General features: G+C 42.4%; 1 non-coding gene across 1 annotated transcript; it reads right to left on the reverse strand.

The window, feature by feature from the left end:
• Nucleotides 1-11,974: 11,974 nt before the first annotated feature.
• Trnat-ugu lies at nucleotides 11,975-12,049 on the reverse strand. Its single transcript has one exon. It is a non-coding gene; the product is annotated as a tRNA-Thr (tRNA).
• Between the last annotated feature and the right edge of the window lie 8,278 nt (nucleotides 12,050-20,327).

Consider the following 20,327-nt stretch of genomic DNA (forward strand, 5'->3'; position numbering starts at 1 on the left):
TGACAACGTACCGCACTGTAGCTACAGGAAACTTATGATGACACACATAAATAAAATAAACAATAGAGTACATTTTCGGAAGTATTTTTTTAAGACAAACAAATTACTGATTTACCGCATTGGTTATTGGTCCATTCTGACATCGGAAGTAGCACAACAAGTGTACAGAGTCACATCACTTCAGCTGTTTCAGCAGGAGGCAATAAATGGAAAGAGACTATTACTTTACGTTATAATAATGGTAACACAGAAGCAAACAGTCTGATTCCGTATAAAAAAATCGTTGAAAACAAAGAAGAAACAGAATAACGACGAAACCAATGGGCGGGTGCGGTGGTGTAACGATGTTGTTGTGACCGTCGGTCCGAAGACTGGTCTCCTCCACGCTAATCAATCCTGTGTAAGACTATTCATATGTACATTACTAGTGGAAACGATACCCAATTTTATCTTTTTTATTATATTCGAGCATTTCTCTCCCTCTACGGTTTTTACCCCCATAACCTATCTCCATTATCAAATGTACAATTGATTAATACCTCAGGATGTTGAGAGTTGGCAATATTCTCTTAGGATTTAAAGGTTGGCTACAGCGCGCAAACACAAGCTCTGGAATCTAAGACATTGTTGTCACGTTTCGCAGCGCACGGATTAACTAGTGGCAGTTTGGAAGCCAGTGTAGGAGCCCTCCTGCTGTGGTGCACACGTTTGTTGGGCGAGGGGTCGTCGCCGAGCTGCCGTACTGCCGTGTCCGCCAGCAGCACACAGGATTTGGTAATGAGCTGATATTTTTTATAATTTGTAGCGCGCTTATTAATTTAAAGAAAAGGGTTTGTGGATGTGTATAGCAGCAGACGGTAATTTTGATAATGATAGGAGTTGAATTCTTAAGGGAAACCATTGTTAGGCGAATAGATAAAGTATTGATTTTTGTCATTGATTTCTTTTGTAATTGTCAGGGAATTGTTTCATTATGTATTTAATTGAGAAGTATTTCAGTCTGTCTCAAGAGTTTGATTAATTTGTAATATTGATTTAATGCCACTGGAGGCAGATTTACGTACGAAGAGATTGTTCAAAGAGCTTCTAGCGTTTTGTTAATTGAATGAGAAAGAATCGCTTTCTGAATATAGTTTTTGAAAAAAGGAATTACTTGTTTGAATTATCGTTTATCGAGTTTAGATTTGACCAAACTCTTTCTCTAGAATTATTTGTAGTTGTAGTCAGCAGCAACAACAGCAGGAGCCGCCATACAGAACATGCATTGCACTCAGCATGAATTATAGGTTTTTTATGTTTTTGTTAAATAATGGAATGCAGCAGATCAAGCAGTGGCAGCAGAACGACCAAGTAAGTTCTTTGTTGCGCACTAACACTACACATGGTACATGATCAGTTAGATAAACAGCAAGCTCTTCAATGATTTCCACCGGGATAGGATGCCTTCTCTCCCAGCTACCACTCTCTGTCACCTGTGATTTCGAATTTCATTCTTCTTTAAACCACCTACAGACAGCGGAGCTCTCCTCAGATTTTTCAGTCGGTAATACTTTCTCAATGCAGCACTGTAATTCTGCTGTTCACATAAAAGAGTTCCATTGACACTGCACTGTCTCTCTTCTCGACAGCTATACTGTTCACTCACGTCATGGCTTTTAAAATGAGAGCGTGGGTGTCGTATCGTCACACAAACAATGTACAGAGCCAAATTCGCACCTGGTGGCCATAATTTGAACCAATCAATTTTTTCTCATCGTAAATCGGTTTGGTATTAACGCATTAGCACATCAACATGTTTCGCTATCATACCGTAATTATGGTCCAAAATGGACCTCAGTGAGTAGCTGAACTTTAATTACGAGTACTCGATGCTTAGAACTATCTGTGCCAAGTGGGGACGCGTCGCTGGTGAAAAATAACGCAGATACCTCGATGATTGTGACTGGAGGTGAGAGTCACATATTTTCAAGATAGGGGAGATAGCGGCAGAAAACAGAGACGTCAAGACCAGATACCAGAACTGTGGGGAATTATTATTTACAGTTGACTCTCTGCTCATTTATTAAACCTGTCCAATTAATTAGTCTAAAAGCAGTTAATATTCTGCACTTACTTACATACGTGCATAATTTATTACGACCTTGCAGTTGCATTTGTCATTTCATTCATGCAAGTCTTTCTCTCCTCATCCTATTTTTATCCGGAAATCACAATAACAACAGTAGTAATTATATGATTCAGTGTGGGTGAAACTGCTTGCTCTCGTCGTCAGCCGGTTACAAGCTGCGATCTGTAATGGGCGCCCATATACACAATTAACTATCAAGAAATGAGAAGTTTTTACTGACATACGAGTGGTTTCAGCTGCATATTTAACCAGGTAGTTTTATAGATTCCCAGTTCAACTGGTTTGCCCTTTTCATTTGAGCTTTCACGCGTGGAGCGATGTATGAGGAGCAGTCGTATTTGTAGTTTCAGCAGCAATACCACAGAGAACAGCGATATGCGGCAGCGGAAAGTTTCGTAACGAAAGTAGGACTCTTTACGAATAGAAAGCTAGAACTGACAGTGAGTTACTTCGAGGTGTTCGACGACAGGGTTAGTCCCAGCAGGATCGAAACCAAACCAACACTGTCATCTATAGATCAGGTATACGAGCAATATATATATATATGTATAACACATGGGCTTACCGAGTATCGAACCAGATTTACGACTTGATTCAAGACTTCTTTCTATATAGAACTCAACGTGTCGCTCTTAACGAAACAAAATCCACAGATACGAAGGTAATTTTCATAATTCTCCAAGGAAGAGTGATACGACCGTTACTGTATACAATGTAGGTACATGGTCTAGTAAAAAGCGTAGGAAGCTCTTTGACACTGTTCGCAGATGATGCGATTGTCTACAAGAAGCCGGCTGTTGTGGCCGAGCGGTTCCAGGCACTTCAGTCCGGAACCACGCTGCTACTACGGTCGCAGGTTTGTATCCTGCCTCGGGCATTGACGTGTGTGATGTCCTTAGTTAGGTTTAAGTAGCTCTAAGTCTAGGAGACTGATGACCTCGGATGTTAAGTCCCGTAGTGCTCAGAGCCATTTGAACCATTTTTGTCTACGAGAAAATAGCAACGCCAGAAGTCAGTATCAATTTGCAGACATACCTGCAGGGGATTGATGCACGGTGCAAGCTTAGGCAGTTGACTCTGAAAGTAAATAAATGTAGCACACTGCGTATACGTAGGAACGGAACCCACTACCGTGCAACTACACTATTGATGACAAATTGCTGGAAACGGAATGGTTCTAATGGTTCAAATGGCTCTGAGCACTATGGGACTTAACTTCTGAGGTCATCAGTCCCCTAGAAGTTAGAACTACTTAAACCTAACTAACATAAGTACACCACACACATCCATGCCCGAGGCAGGATTCGAACGTGCGACCGTAGCGGTCGCGCGGTTCCAGACTGTAGCGCCTAGAACCGCTTGGCCACACCAGCCGGCGAAAACAGGATCTGCCGTAAAATATCTGGGAGTAACTGTGCAGAAAAACGTTAAGCGGAAAGACCACATAAAAGAAATTCGGATGCCAGACTGAGAATCACAGGAAGAGTGGTAACTCATCCACGAACGATGTGGCTTACAAGGCCCTTGTTCGAACGATTCTGGAGTATTATTCATCAAAATGGGACCCTTACTAGGTAAAACTCATACAAGAGATGGATAAAATCCGATGAACTGCTGCACGTTTGTTCAATGAATCGTTGGTCGGCGCGAGAGAGTCACAGAGGTGCTCAACAAACTCCGTAGACAGACATTACAAAATCGTATTTTTGCATCACGGAGATGTTTATTTTTGAAATTTCAAGAGAGTACTTTCCCGGAAGAGTCGAAGAACATATTAGTTCCTCCCACATGAATCTCGCGAAATGACAGCGACGCGAAAAATACGAGAAATTAGAGCTAATACAGAGGCTTACCAACAATCATTGTTTCCAGGCGCCATTCACGAGTGGAACAGAGAAGGGGGGATCTGTTAGTGAGACGGGAATGTACAGGCTCTGCATAAGACTGAAAGAAGAGAAAGATTCCATGAGCTCTGCAATACATCTGAGCTGGTAACGGAAACTGCACGGTTGAGGAACCCGCCTGTCTAAGTCGGCGTCGTTAAAGCACTGCTGATTGGCGGCGCTTCATTCGAAGGTATAAGGTTCGAATACTGATTGTGAATGAAATTTTCATCACCTTATTTGGACAGTAAGAAAAGAAGTTCTGTCGAGAAGTTCTTGAACAACAGGCTTTGCACCAATTTAAGTAGTCAACCAAAGATGATCTGAATTACACGTTTAATGCTACATCCGTTTAGCCTGCAAGCCTTGGTGATAAACATTTACTCTTAGCAAGCTGAACGGAAAACAGGCTCAATTAACTCATGAAAAATTAATTTTTAAGTACTCCAAGGGAAATAAATAGGAATTGGGCGAGGGGGCGGGGGTGTGCAAAGGTTATGAAATTCTGAGAGTAATGGAATTCGTCTTGTAGGTAATCTTGTTCAGTTCTCATGCTTACGAAATTTGTGTAGTTTGAAGTAATCCTTAACCCTATTTAAATGAAAGCCCTCCGGCTCTGAACAGCTGAAAGAGAGCTTTACTCTGAGAATTCGAATAAGTTGATCATCAACATGTAGTGACGAAATTGCAGCATTTGTCTGTGTGTTGAACAGGTACTTATCCAGGAACACTTAAAAATCACTTAATACATAACAACATTCATGGCATAGATTTTTATGAGTGCAGTTGCAGTTAGACAGGGAATGCGATCTTTTTGTGGGCCGTTGAAGGCCGTAGACGTACACATTGCTGGAAAGAAAGTGCTATGTCCTCAACTGCAAGGCGAGTTTATTGACTAGTGAGGTGAGCGGTGGTTCATCATTGTAGGTGTATATAATAACAAATTCAGACCAAATGAGTCTGCAAGACGCCACTGGGTTTATGGGTATACTTTCAATAAATTCTTTTAATACGCACCGAGTATCCGCTCTCGATATATAAATCATCCCACTATGATTCAAATGTATAATAATGATGTAAGCACTAGGAAACGAAACGGAAGGTTGGTCCTAAGACATCCTCTGTAGCTGTTACTCTTGTACAAAATTAATGAGAAGGAGAGTAGCATTTGGGACAGATGGCTACTGGTATGAAACAGGAATTCAGAAACATCACGATTTATTGACAAAACAGTCGAATGTAAATTACCACTGGACAAAACAAGTACACAAATTCACTGTCCTAGAAGAAATGAATTCGGACACTGAGTTCATGGAAATAATCCTGTTAAATTGCTAGGGTAAACTGTACGGCTCATAATGGAATTGGGATTACTGAGATAACAAAGCTTCATGCAGAATCTAATTCAATTTAAACGCGGAATCACTCTGATCGTCATGATTGCATCGATTCGGTGAGAGAGGTGGATAAACACGCGAGAAAACCCGACAGCAAAGTCGTGGCACAGAGGTCAACTGCAAAACATGTCCTTTTAATATGAGGTAAGATCAAAAGAAGCCTACTCTCTAGTGAATGTTACTCGCTTTCCACATTTCTGCGTAAACTTGCACAAGTTAAACTGAACAGAGGTGAGATGAAGTGGCAGCGGGTAATGGCCTGCTAAGTACATATCACAACAGCGTCTTCCCTCTGCAGTCTCCTCCAAATTGGAAGGTGGTCCGAAGCAGCCTTCCTGTTTCGCGCCCTCCTATAGCGTGATCAGGCATCTAGGGTAGGAGGGTTGTCAGGGGCTTAGGACAGCTTCATAGGTTGTCTCAGTACAGGCACATTTTCAAAAGTCTCAATAAAGGTGTGTGGGTGCCACTGAGGGTTGTTTCGGAACTGGAGGGAGGGGGGGGGGGGGGAATCTTAGAGGGACCCTTTGCCGTTTTATTTACGCATGTGCCAATGTCGCACCTCTCTGTGATAACGCCACAGGCGGGCACGAAGGAGGAGGGCTGAAAGGGCATAAATATCCTTTGCTGCTTGGTATCACCTTCCGATTTCATCGAATGGTTTGGAACGGTCCATAGTGGTTTCAGCCTGTGCACGACAGCAAAATTTGCGGTCGCGTTGCACTCCAAAGGAGTGCGATGACGTTCAGTGGGGTGCAGCAGCACAGTGGTCTTATCAAGGGTTGGAACGTCCGGGTGTGTCAGCACTGTTAAAGGTTGTCAACTGCGTCGTCCTGCTCATCTCTCTGCAAACTCCGCAAAATGTGTGGGAATCAAGGGGTGGTTTCACTGTCGCCCTGAGGCCTTCTGGTGTCGATCCTGAACGTCGGTGTGACTGAAATGTTTTCCTCGGCCACCCCTTATAAAACGGCACGATTTCACCGCTTTTCGACGTCGTTCTCACTTTCATCGCAGAGGCGTCAAAAGAAGGGGGTGGAATGTGGATAAATGAAGATGTGACGACCTTTCCACCGTGTGACACGTTCACGGCAGGGTTGGGTCAAATTGTGGTGAAATTTGGTGTAAATGTGACGTCATTAACCCATCTGACACGGCACGTGAACTTCTGTGCTCTGGCCTTTCTTTTTCGCGTGTGTCGACACCTTGGTGTTTGAAGCATTGCCGATCTCTAGGGTGACGTCGCAAGGCGCCGTGCTTTTACACCATTACAGAGAATGGTTGTGGGCACTTTTTTAGCCGAATTTCAGACTTATGCGTCGCAATGGTAGACAGTTACATGGTTTCGAAAAAGTGGTCCATTAATTTGCATTGTACAGTGTGCATTCATTAGATTAATATCATACTTTTTTTTAGACAATTGTAACACCTTTTAGCAGTTTAATACACATAACGAAGTGGAGAGGAGGGATTTTTTCTTTGGGGGCTTGGGGGGGGGGGGGGGAGGGCGGGGGGTGAGGAAGTGCCTTATGAGCACATGATGATGCGGCGACATTAAACATGGAAATTATTGGGCAGGAGTAATCGTTCGATATACCAACGCCACGCAGAAAAGAGGAAAAAATTTAGTTACATTTATATTCGATATCTGACTTGTATGTGAAGTGAGCGCCGACGTCTATGAGGCGTTATGTTTACCGTAATGCGTAGTGATAATGTAATAAAAGTGCGTTAGGCGCACGTTCTTCTAAGGAGAATCACAGTATTGGGCCATATTCAAGGACAGGTATAGATCTTGTAGAGAATTCCCGGGTTTCACTTTCGTTTTTGTTGTATATTCGCCGTAAAGGAAACAAGTAGGTACTTAGACTTTATCAGAAATAGAGACTTATCTTTCAACAAAGGAAAAAAGTAGACATATGCATGTTTTAGAAGATATATAGATTTATCTTTACCGAAGGAAGGACTCTGAGACAGGAAGTTTCCCAGTTATACCTATTTAACCATCTACGACGATCTGTTCGCCTGAAGTTCACTGCGCGGCTTTCCCCGTACCCCGTTATGTTCGGGGCGAGGAATCATGCAATGAAGGACAAAATGAGGGAACCAAAGTTCCAACGACAAACTTTCAGAGGTGGTAGCATTGACCAAACAAAGGGTCTAAAGGGCATAACCTAAGAGCTGAGAGCACTTGGTCAGTGGATTAGATGTGTTCGGCAGTAGCGAAGGCGAACAAGCGCTCGTATTTCGTAAGGTATGCGTTTTAGAGCCCATGTTTATTGGACTTTTTTTCTTGTTTTGGTCCATGCTATCCACCAAATTATGTCAGTGGAGTTCTGGTTCACATTACATTTCTTTTGAATCACCCTGTACTCTGGCACCTCAGATTTACGTTTGCTAACGAACATACATACATATGGTTCCATTGCAGTTTACACTTAAGTGTTTAGCGGATTGTTCATAGGACAACTTTACGACTATTTGTCGATCGTTCCACTCTGGACTAGCATGTTGGACAAAGGAACAACTAAATCTCCCCATGTGAGCTGTCGTTTATTTTGTTATGGTGGTCATTTCTCTATCTTGATGGACGCCAACAAAATATAATTGATAATTGAAATTTCGTAAACAAATGACCCCGCAACGAAAACATCTATGTTTTAATGACTGCTGTAGTAATTCTGTCTCACTAGATGACTTCCCATTAATTACTACGTAGGCAACTAATCATGTTTCATTTGCCCTCCGTATTTAATTATAATTCCTAACTAATAATTTGCTTGTTTAACGTATCACTTCAAACCAAGAAAGAGGTCAGAAATAGTTAAAAATAATGAGGGAATGTTTCTGATAAATAATGATGAGGCAAGTGCTCTTTCTGAAGAATACGTAGAAAAACTTGTGCAATGATATGGATTAAAGTAATCTAACTGAAGACATCAATGATTGTGAAAGAAGAGTAGAAGATCCTCCAGTCATGAGACATGAATTTGAACATAGTCCTCGGAATCTCAAAGAAGGAAAAGCAACAGGTGTTGATGAAATTCCTGCAGAACTGATGAAAAATCTTTACGAGACAAATTATCCAGTGGCAGCAAGACTTACATGTTAACAGTCGTCAGAGCCCTCCGTTTCACGCATCTAAAAGTTTATGGACACAAAAATATAATGTAGAGAAGTGACAGTGTTGTGCAGTGTTGTCGTTTTGTAAGTGCCATTGTTAACCATTTGAAAACAGTGCGTGGAACACACTTCCATAAGAAATCGCATCACGTTATTAAGAAACACCCTTCTGCATAAGTATGACGTACTACAGGCACACTATAGTTTGTGTTTTTTAATACTGTAAGTTATTGTGTTCACAAGAATGATTCACATCTCTTTCGTATCGAATATACCAACTATACGTACATTAAAAAAAAAAAGTTCAAATGTGTGTGAAATATTATGGGACTTAACTGCTAAGGTCATCAGTCCCTAAGCTTACACACTACTTAGCCTAAATTATCCAAAGGACAAACACAGACACCCATGCTCGAGGGAGGACTCGAACCTCCGCCGGGTCCAGCCGCACAGTCCATGACTGCAGCGCCTGAGACCGCTCGGCCAATCCCGCGCGGCATACGTACATCATACTGGTTATTGCAAAAGATGGTGCACGTCCTGTTGCTATTGTTGAGATTTACAAGAAATAGGAAAACGGTATCATTTTATGCACAGGAGCGCAACCATCATCTGACAGTGATACCCAGTAAAGCGAACTCAATACTCCTCGTTCACAGGGAGCCTGAGAATATAGTCAGTACTGGCACGAAAATCTGTTACTGCTTGAGCCATACTGAACACGCAGGCACGGGCGAACTGACATCATCGACCCCATTCTTGCTTAACTGTGCTTCGCTATCACTCATTTTGTTATCCTGATCCAGATATAGATTCGATCTATATATGACGACAGGTGAGGCGCGATCAGAAGAAGAATTGTTTTGACTAAAGGAACATTTGTATACAAGAAATAGCTTTCAACGGACAATGTTTCATTCACTGAGGAAAGGGAAAGCATACTTCTAGATAATGTTGCTGTATGGAACGGTGTTCAGAGATATGGAGCGTAGTGCACCCATGCAGCATCGTGCTTCCCAATATCATGCAGTCTCCAGTCACATTAACTCATTAATTGCCAAATTATTTTTCTTCAGCCTACATTTATTTTCAAGTTAACTGATTGAAATGAAGACCAAGTTACAATTCTTCAACCTAAATTTATTTCTGGGTTACTTGACTCATAAAGAGACTGGGAAGATGAATGTAAAATAAAAAAATGAAATAACGTTGAAGTAAACGCTGTATTTTAAACGAGCCCCAAATTAGGATCATGGCAGTTAATGGGATGAGAAGCGGCCGAACCCGAATGAGACATCCCGGCCAGCAATGCCATACAGTTATTTTTTTCGTGGGATAAGACCACGTGCCAAAAGGCTGAATAACCGCCTTTCGCAGCGCGGACCTCAGAGAGACGTGCAGGAAGAGAGTCAATAAGGCTGTGGAACATACCGAAAGGGACGTGGAGCTGTGCCGAGTCCAGTGCCGTGGTCAAGTAAGCTGGGTTTCTCGACTGAGAACCTGACCAGCAAGGTCCCGTATACTGTCGATTGGGCTTAAATCCCAGAAGTTGGGTGGCCAGGGGAGACTGGTAACTCATCCTGGTTCTCTTCTAACCACACACGTACACCGCGAGGGTGGGACACGTTGCACTGTCTTGCTGGTAGCCATCGTGCAAGGAAAAGCAAACTGAATGTAGGGGGATACAAGATCCCCAAGGACAGATACATACTTTTGTTGGTCCACTGTGCCTTCCAGAATGACGATATCACCCGGTGAATGCCTCGAAAACATTCCCCAGACTACAACACTCTCTCCTCAGACCTGGACCCTTCCAACGATTGTTGCAGGGTGCTTGTTTTGAGACGTTTCACGCCGTACGCGCTGACGGCTATCTGCCCGATGGAGCGTAAAACGTAATTCATCTAAAATGACCACCTGTCCCCCCTATGTGGGTGTCCAATTCCGGTACTGGTGTGCAAATTCTGGCCTTCATCGCCGATGAACAGCAGTCAGCGCGCGTGCTTGAACAAGGCACCTGCTGCGGTGGCCTATATGCAGCAATATTCGCTTAGCGGTCGTTGAGGAGACGCTGTTGGTTGCTCCTTGGGAGGTCACATGCTCAGAAGTTGCACCTCTATTCGCCCATCTCTGCAGACGTTGTTCACCCGTTTCATCTGAGTCCCGTGCTGCACCACAATTTCTTCACCACCAGTTTTGGACAGCGCCATGCGTGGCGTACTTTATCCACGGCGGCACGTGAACACCTTACAAACTTAGCTGTTTCGGAAATGCTGCCACCCTTGGCCCGAAAGCCAATGATCTTGCCCTTTTGGACCTTAGGTATATCGCTCCGTTCCCGCATTACGAGGACGACTGCATCATTTTCTGCATCCACCTGACAAGCTGTGTATACTACCCCACTGATAGTATTGCCAGCTTCCGCCTGTGAGTGGTACTGCACGTTGACGTCGAGTATAGGTGACAGTCACGTTAATGTGACGACGGCGTAAGTGCTGGACCGCCAAACTGATCATGTTGAACAGTGTTCCTGAGTGCATACATACCCTCATACAGTGACAGGTGATCACGTAATGCACTCGAGAACATCGTCGAACGTGATCGTTTTGGTGGTCTAAGCTTTATGGTGTTGGGACCTATAATGTTGCATGGACGTACTGACCTCCAGATCTTTCGATACAGCACACTCACTGGTCAACATTAGTGTGACAGTGTACTCTTTCCCCATGCGCGTTTTTTCTGGGGTGTATTCTGCCATGACTTCAATTTTTATGGATGGCAAAGCGCATCCAAAGCGAACTGCGCAGGTGGAGGTGATCTTGCAACGAGAGGATATTCGGCAAATGCCCGCTCCCCCAACTTAACCCCTACCAAACACGTGTGCGATGCGTTGGGGTTTGGTTGGGGTTGGATTGTTTGGGAGAAGAGACCAAACAGCGAGGTCATCGGTCTCATAGGATTAGGGAAGGACGGAGAAGGAAGTCGGCCGTGTCCTTTCAAAGGAATCATCCCGGCATTTGCCTGGAGCGATTTAGGGAAATCACGGTAAACCTAACTCAGGATTGCCGGACGCGGGATTGAACCGTCGTCCTCCCGAATGCGAGTCCAGTGTCCTAACCACTGCGCCGCTTCGCTCGGTTGATGCATTGGGGAAACGTATTGCAGTATATCCTAATGCACTGGAGTTGCCAATCACGCTTATGGAGGTATGGAAGACACACCAAAAGAAACCCTTACCAACCTTGTGCCCAGCATGAGAGTACGCTCCATAATATCCATAGCTGTCTGTAGTGATCACAAACTCTATGAAGAATCGTATCCAACATTTCCTAACGTCCAGGGGACCATCATAAATAGCGGTTTCACTGTAATGATTCATCAGAATTATATTAATATCGTCAGCTGCTTCCGGGCGTTGATATGTATCAACGGGGACAGGTGAAAACGTGTGCCCCGACCGGGACTCGAACTCGGGATCTCCTGCTTACATGGCAGACGCTCTATCCATCTGAGCCACCGAGGGCACAGAGGATAGTGCGACTGCAGGGACTATCTCGGGCACGCCTCCCGCGAGACTCACATTCTCACCTTGTATGTCCACACACTACATTCATAGTGTCCCACCTCAACACACTTCTTACTCATGGAAGACATTCTTACCAAGTCCCGTAAGAGTTCGGGGAGTATGTGTGCATCCGCACAGAAAAAGAAGGTCATGGCCGGTATTGCCAGAACTATATACTTATATGGATTGGTGTCTATTCTTTCGGACATGTCCGAATGTAGTGTGTGGACATAGAAGGTGAGAATGTGAGTCTCGCGGAAGGCGTGCGCGAGATAGTCCCTCAGTCGCACTGTCCTCTGTGCCCTCGGTGGCTCAGATGGATAGAGCGAGTGCCATGTAAGCAGGAGATCCCGGGTTCGAGTTCCGGTCAGGGCACACGTTTTCACTTGTCCCCGTTGATATATATCAACGTTCGTAAGCAGCTGACGGTATTAATATAATTCTAATATCGTTCTAAACGTCTGTAGGTCATCAACGGTGTCTTTTCTTTCGGACATGTCCGAAAGAATAGACTCCATATCTATATAAGTACCACTGTAATGATTGTCTTTGACTGAAGTGTCATATCTGGTCCACTCATTGTGTACTTCTTTCAGTTATCTTCTGGGCTATACGTAGCAGTTGTGACTACCGTGTTATGCTACTTGGCAGTGACATATTATGCGAAAATTACTTTCGTCCTCTAATTTTGCACACCAGTGTAGGAGATGATTAGGTGTCTGGACTGCTCCGCAGCTGCACAGAACGTTCTCCTCATACCTTCCTGAGACCACATTTGTACTGCGTCTGTAGACTTCTGTTCTTAATTTATTAATAGCTTTCCAAGTTGTGTAGGGTAGGTGCTACCCTCAGTTAATTTCTTCTCCTGGAGAGAACCGTTCTTGTTTGTCACTTACTTGGCGCAAGAAAACATGTCTAACACCTGGCTTGACGTTTAATGTTACGGTTCACTGTAAAAAACTTTTCCTGGACTTAAGCGACGTGCTGCATGTGTATAATGGTGCATCAAGTGTTTTAGGTTTTCAGTCTGCTTCTCCCGTCCCATTTCTCCCGACACTCTGCGTCTGATGGGTATTGGTGCAATACTGGCCACGGGATGGAGCTTTGACACTGTGTTCCATTAAGACACTCAGTAACTAAGCGGACTGGCTCCTTTAAGGCAACGTCTACAAGCCTAGACACCCCCCCCCCCCAAACTGGAGTTCCATATCCTCCCACCACAGAGAAACAGTCTCACCATAGCTGACCGGAAACCTTATCAGTTTTCTCAATATGTTGCTTATGATGCAAGTTTTTCCTTTCAAATTCGTGCAGTATGTTCTGACAAAATTTCCATGTATTTTGAAGTATCACATTGCTAAATTTCCGATCCTCTCTGCTTAATATTCAGTTTACTTTTAGCGTCTCTGTTTCTTAATTGGAAAACGCATACTTGATTCTTTCCTGGACTGGGCTTCAGAGGGCACCCAACCTTTCAAATGTGTTGCTTGTTTTGAATTCAGCTTCCTCATTGGTCTTCCCTCCGGCTGCCACAGCTGTGTCATCTGCGTAGATAAATCGCCTTGCATCTCTAACATCTGACTGATCATCAGTATACATGTTGTAGAGAATCGGGTACAGCACACTGTCTTGAGGTAATCCGTTCTTCTGGGTTCTCTGACGACTCTTCTTACCTTGCAGCGTTACATAGAAGCTTATACTCTGGAGCACTGCTTTGATTACATTTGTCAGCCTAAAATACCTTGTAATTTCGTGTAGGTTTTGGATAAGCCTTTTGCGATTCACTGTGCCTTTCAGTATTGAGATCTGTAAAAGCTGCACCAGTGATTAGTTTTTTTTTTTACATACATCGTGAATGTGTTGGGTAAGGTTAGGGAGCTGGCTAAGGCATGACTTACCTGGTCAAAGATCAGCTTGCCCTGAGATGATGCTTTAATCCACACTTGACGAAATGCTAGTCAGTATCATTGTCAGTACCATAGTCTGAAAGACTTTATAAAGGAGACACAAAAGCGCGATGGGGCGAAAATTCTTTGGATTTTAGGGTTCTTACCCCAGCTTCGGAATAGCTACGAAACGTGTTTTTCTCCAGAGCTTAGATATAAGGGCGGTTCAACACATTCATTTATTAACTCAACCAACTACTTTATAGTCTCTGGTCCGAAATTTTTCAGCTTCTCTCTTCCCATGTCATCTGGCCTGCAGCACTGTTGTTTTTCCTTGGTTTTGTGGTACTTACCAACTCTGTTGTTGTAAAGCCGACCGGGATGGCCGAGCGGTTCTAGGCGCTATAGTCTGGCACCGCGAAACCGCTACGGTCGCAGGTTAGAATCCTGCCTCGGACATGGATGTGTGTGACGTCCTTAGGTTAGTTAGGTTTCAGTAGTTCTCCGTTCTATGGGACTGATGACATCAGCAGTTAAGTCCCATAGTGCTCAGAGCCATTTGAACCATTCTGCTGTTGTAAAAGCCAAGCTCAGAAACTTATTTTCTTCAATGTGTCGCAATAATTCTCAGTTTGTGATTTTTTCTCTGTTTTACCGATCTTGATGTATGGTAGGCCTTTTCATTTGGTGTTAATAAGAGGAATTCCTCTGGTGGCTTTTTAGGGCCATTGCTTAGAGTTTTAATTAATTTAAGTGCCCTTATACTGTTTTGACTCAGCTGAAAAACTTCACCAGTTTCCCTTACTGCTTTCTGCGATAAATGTCATCAGCTTGTAATGTCCCCACAGAACATACCCTCTACCACGCACCAATTAATCATTTTCAATCAAACCATCCACATTCATTCACTTTGGAAAAGTTATCTGATCTGATTTTCTCGTAACATATGCGGCGACAGCTCGACGACGCCAAAGTACTTTCTAGTGCGTTTATTCTTTGAAATAACAGAGATGCATATATGCATTCTCCATGGTTGTTAGAGTGGTAACTAGGACAGCTTCTGTAGTATCTGTTGAGGGATTGACGTGTTTCTGAGAGATACATATTCTGCTTTTCTTCTCGCTAAAGCGAGCCAATTAACATTCGTGCCGCTAGCGGTTTGTTTGAAGAGAAAGAGACTGTAAAAGTAAAATAATTAAGGCGTGGAATCACCGGAGATCTGGATATGTAATGGAGATGGATTTAATACACAATTTCCTTAATAAATAAGGTTTGTGGCTTTTTTGTTCTGGAATGAATGAACGAATAAGTTTTTTCTGAATCATTTGATGATCACGTTGGCCCTGTAATTAGCGGGGAAGTTTCAGCTGTGTCGAAGAGAGCCTGCAATCACTGAGTCTGTGTTAAATCGTCCAAAAAGGCTTCGTACAAATCTGGAATTCGCAATCTTTCGTAAAAGGAACAAATTGTCCACACGATTGATTCTCCCGACTGACTGCAGTGTTTAACAGTAATAATAAATTTAAAGATCTCTTACAGCAAGCCAGCCGCTGATTACCAAGACGAAGGACTCCACCAAAGATTCTATTTGGCTGATTTCACGTAATGAAATAATATATTAAAAATTGTACATAGATAAAGGAGAGAGAGAGAGAGAGAGAGAGAGTAAATGAAAATAGAGATAATACTAATAATCCTCCATTAGTCTAACTTTTCGCCTGTCTTATCACGGATCAGCCAAGAAATGGGAGGCCCTTACTCTACTGTATAGATTTATGTGTGAAGGTGAAGGGATCTTAAAGGCAACTGATACACGTCTATACAGACAAGACATTACACAGAGTTAGCGGCTAGCTGCATTCATCATCTATTCTTAGATAAAGAGACGGCAACTTATCCGAACATTAAAAAATGTTAAAAGCTCTTCACCAAACTTAATGGTGTCTTCAGCTAGTGGGTCTCTTTCATGTTTATCTAGGTAGATCTTAAGTATGTTAACTGAGTCTTGGTTGCCAGACATGGATTGTGTCCTAAACCAACGAGATATGTTTTCGAGACATATTTTTTACTAGGGTACGAAATCCTCAGACGATTTTGGAGGTTTTTTGAATTTTGCAACTTTATTGTTCAGTTCCTTTGAGAAATGATAATTCGAACTATTGCACACGTTACGGGATTAAGCACTTTGGGAACAGGTTCCTCAGTTTTTTGTATAAAACATTGAGCTGCTGGTAAATTGACGAAAACATTGTCCGGTTTATAGTTCAAAAATGTTCAAATGTGTGTTGAATCTTATGGGACTTAACTGCAAAGGTCATCTGTCGCTAAGCTTACACACTACTTAACCTAAATTATCCTAAGGACAAACACACACACCCATGCCGGAGGGAGGACTCGAACCTCCGCCGGGACCGGTTTATAGTCGTTACGCCAACTTCCACCTCATGAATATGGTTTCAGCTTAGGTTCGTTTGTTAGTTTCAGGCCTTCGCTTTCCACCATGTCTCCGTTTTTGCCTTTAGTTTCATAGTGCCAGATTGTGCTTTCGCAATTGAAATCTAACAATACAATATTGATGCTCTTCATGCTGGAAGTTGGCGTTATGTAGTTTGTAGACTGATGTTACTGTGCAAGCCTCCAGTTCTCTTGTTAGTAAGATGGTGTTGTTCCTGCATGTCTGACTTGCAGATTTATTATCAATCACTGGCCTACTGGCCTCACAAACACTTAACCTCCATATTGTTCATGTGGCTTTTCTAGGATGAGTGTCAATCCTTCAGTTTTTCGTCCAACTCCGATTTTAAGTTTATTACTAGCTGACAAATCCGACACTGCTCAGGTATTCATTGCGCCAAATTTCTATTAGGAACAAAACAAAAAAATGAACTTTGTTTGTAGTGTAATATCGGAAAAATTTCATTTCCATGTATTCGTGAAAACAGTTCTGAAATTATGAAACAGTTTCTGTACGCTGGGCGCAGTTGCTTTGCGTGTGTACAACGCGATTTTGTAAACGTCTCTGTGGTAACGGCTCTTCATAGCTCTAAGACGGCTATTGTTTTCGCCTACAGCTGTAATCGATTCACAGTTGAAAGCTGTCAAAGACGGTGCCAAGTGCCACGAATTTCCTGAAGATGACTCGACTGTAGGAGTTCCTTAGCAGTTAAGAATAAATGTATTAAAACTTCATGCATGTTTGCACGCATCTCAGTGTTTATGACGTCATACCTCTTCAACTATATGTCGTGCAGTGGTATGCTTGAGTAGGTTCATTTAGCGGCATATGTGCATATAGTCTGCGAAATATGTTACGCCGCGCAGGATTAGCCGAGCGGTCTAGGCGCTGCAGTCATGGACTGTGCGGCTGATCCCGGCGGAGGTTCGAGTCCTCCCTCGGGCATGGGTGTGTGTGTTTGTCCTTAGGATAATTTAGGTTAAGTAGTGTGTAAGCTTAGGGACTGATGACCTTAGCAGTTAAGTCCCATAAGATTTCACACACATTTGATTTCTGAAATATGTTACGAATAGGCTTGGTGGAAAAGGAGTAATAAATTTAAACATTATTCATGATGCAACAGTTTATTACGCATGAAAGTGTTTATGATGTCATACCTCCTAATAATTCTGAAGATATAATTATGTAGATACAATTTTGTAGATGCATTTAGTGGCATATGTAGATACAGTCTGCGAAATTTATTGCGAGTAGTGTTAGTAGCACAGACGTAATAAATTTGAACGACATACGTGATGCAGGAGGTACTATGATGTGTATGTGGTTCTTACCACCACAGTGATTTGCCTAACAGTAAGAGATATATGTACTATGTTTGGTTGAAATCAGCCCACTGGTTTAGGAGGAGCTGTGCAAGATACACTCATACATTCACCCATTTTCATAATATGTATGGATGTCAGCTAACGATATTTCTTTATTTCGGGATAATACTTCAGTGTTGATTGAAAATTTCACTAACTTGATGTCTCCCGATAGCTGTCATGTCATTGTCATGATGCCAACGTTGTTCAGAGTTTGCCCATTTGCTGATTAACTTACAAGCAATCTGTGGAGAAACTCATTCACCCCGTGCATTAACAGTTGCGTTCAGAACGAGTTAGGACACTCATTCTCGGAGCTGGTCGATCGTCCGCTCTGTCCGAAAAGGATGATCCTTAACTTCTCTCGGTCTGCCCTACAAACGTTTTTGCCCATAAACGACTTCATCGTTTTACAGCCGTTAAACGTTACATCCTGTGTTCCCTCATCCTTTTTCCGAACGCTCAAGTCACTTTGCGGGAATAAAAACTCGTAAAAGTGAGCGCATTTTGTTGATGTAACGGCCAAAGAACACGTCACGACAGAACTAATTAAGCCGTTAAGTGAAAAAGTCGCACGTCGTGGATGAACACGTGGCGTCGCCTCTACGACTCTTCGGCTTCGCATTTATAAAGTCATCCAGCACTCAATTAGAGTAATTAACTTTCTACACAGTAGATCTAGGGATCAATATCACATATAGATGGCAGTCTTAATACCACGAAGAACACTAAGAAATAAATGTGTATTTCTTCACGTAATTACACACTCCTGCGACATACTCAGCACTGACAACGAAAACTCAACACCAAATACAAAGGTATTCGTAGCCAACTGAAGCTTAGCACTTCCCAATAGACGAAGCCGTAGGCGAACTAGTAATAGTAGCGCGGTAAAGCTAGCAGAGTTGACGCGGGTAGGAGAGAAGACGCACTTTCCGTTTTCATACTTACCAGTGTCTGGCAGCAAGAGTATGTTAGTAACGAGTTAGTAATTGTAGAGGACAGGCATTCTGCAAATTCTGTAGAAATTGTGAGCATATTCGCAACTCTTCGTAGGGAATTTTCTCGCAGACTGGCCGAGAAAAGTTTCTGAAATATAACAGACATGTAAGTGGATTAACGAAAAACTGAATGATGCAAGCGATAGATCCGTTAATGACAATGGTGTGTGGAGTGTTCAAGGTGCGTCTTCTTCACTACTGCTTTACGACAGTTGAGGCATGAAGACAGTAGGAGAGAAGACACAAACCTAAAATGGGTATCACTTTACTGTGCGATAATTTCGCGTTTATAGTGTGGTATAGTTTGTCTAAATCTCCTGTATTCTGCTTGCAGGTTAAATAAATCATGCCGAATATCAGTGACTGGATAACAAATCGTGCTTCTTGGGTCGAAAATGGTTTGAGAAGTGCGGTCAACGCTTAATGACTCGGAATAGTTCAATGAAGATGAAAGTGTACAATGTCTCTGAAGACGGATCTAAAACTTGGTGGTTACGATATGTAACTCTACATGACTGCGTGAAGATCGTTCAGTTTACAGCAACATATATGCCCTTTGTGGAAGAAATGACAGGAAAGGCAGTGGAAATGTCAGTTATACAAACACTTCCTGTATCATAATTTCTTTTTTTGCGTAATTACCCATACAATAATAATTTCATTCAGTTTTTGTGTTTGTGACCAACTGTGTGTATAATAATTAAGTGTTGTTCTGACTCCTTCATTGTTTTCATTGGTTTGAAAGTGTGATAAAAACTACTTAAGCCAGTTTTAAGCCAGTAGGCTAGACGTGCCATTATAATAAAACGAACCAGCTCGAAACTACAATCACTGGGCATTTCTTGTACCCTTCGTGAATCACGTCACTTACCCTAGGAGAAGATATGGGAAAATATAGTCATTTTAGGTACTGTTTAAAATTTCATTTTCCTTCATGTATTTACAGAAGCGATCTTCCTCTCAAAGATGATAAATGTGTGCCAAATTTTTGGCAATCGTTTACACTTTTACATATCCAAATTAACGCGATTTAGACAATGTTTTCAAAATATGCTCTTCTCTCCTCACTCTATCCTAGTAGTACTAGCAGTAGTTCTATTCACCTGTGGAGTATTTTTACAAGGGTAATGGGCATGTCATGAAATTACATTTTAAGAACAAAAAAGAACGTAATTTTTATACAGGGTGTTTCAGAAGGAATTGTAAATATTTTAGGTGATTGTACTGTAGACTAATTAGAATAAAATAATCTGTACAACAGGTGTGGAATTTTTATTCCTTAAAGAGATGCAGATGGTTACACAGATAATCTTTCATTTTACGCGTCGGTGCACAAGTTACTATAGTTTTATCTATGGAGTGCAAATTTTGTTTTGAAGTTCCAGCTGCGAAGTTGCGGTTGAGATTACGTAACTGAATTTTCCACTGTGATTGTGAATATGATTTTATTGCCTTTTCTATTGTGTAGGGCAAGTGAAACGGGGTTGTCCTATTTTTCCATACTGATTTTTAATTCGTTTTGACCATAACT

The sequence above is a fragment of the Schistocerca piceifrons genome, chromosome 6 (genome assembly GCF_021461385.2).
Source record: "Schistocerca piceifrons isolate TAMUIC-IGC-003096 chromosome 6, iqSchPice1.1, whole genome shotgun sequence".
Taxonomy (NCBI): domain Eukaryota; kingdom Metazoa; phylum Arthropoda; class Insecta; order Orthoptera; family Acrididae; genus Schistocerca; species Schistocerca piceifrons.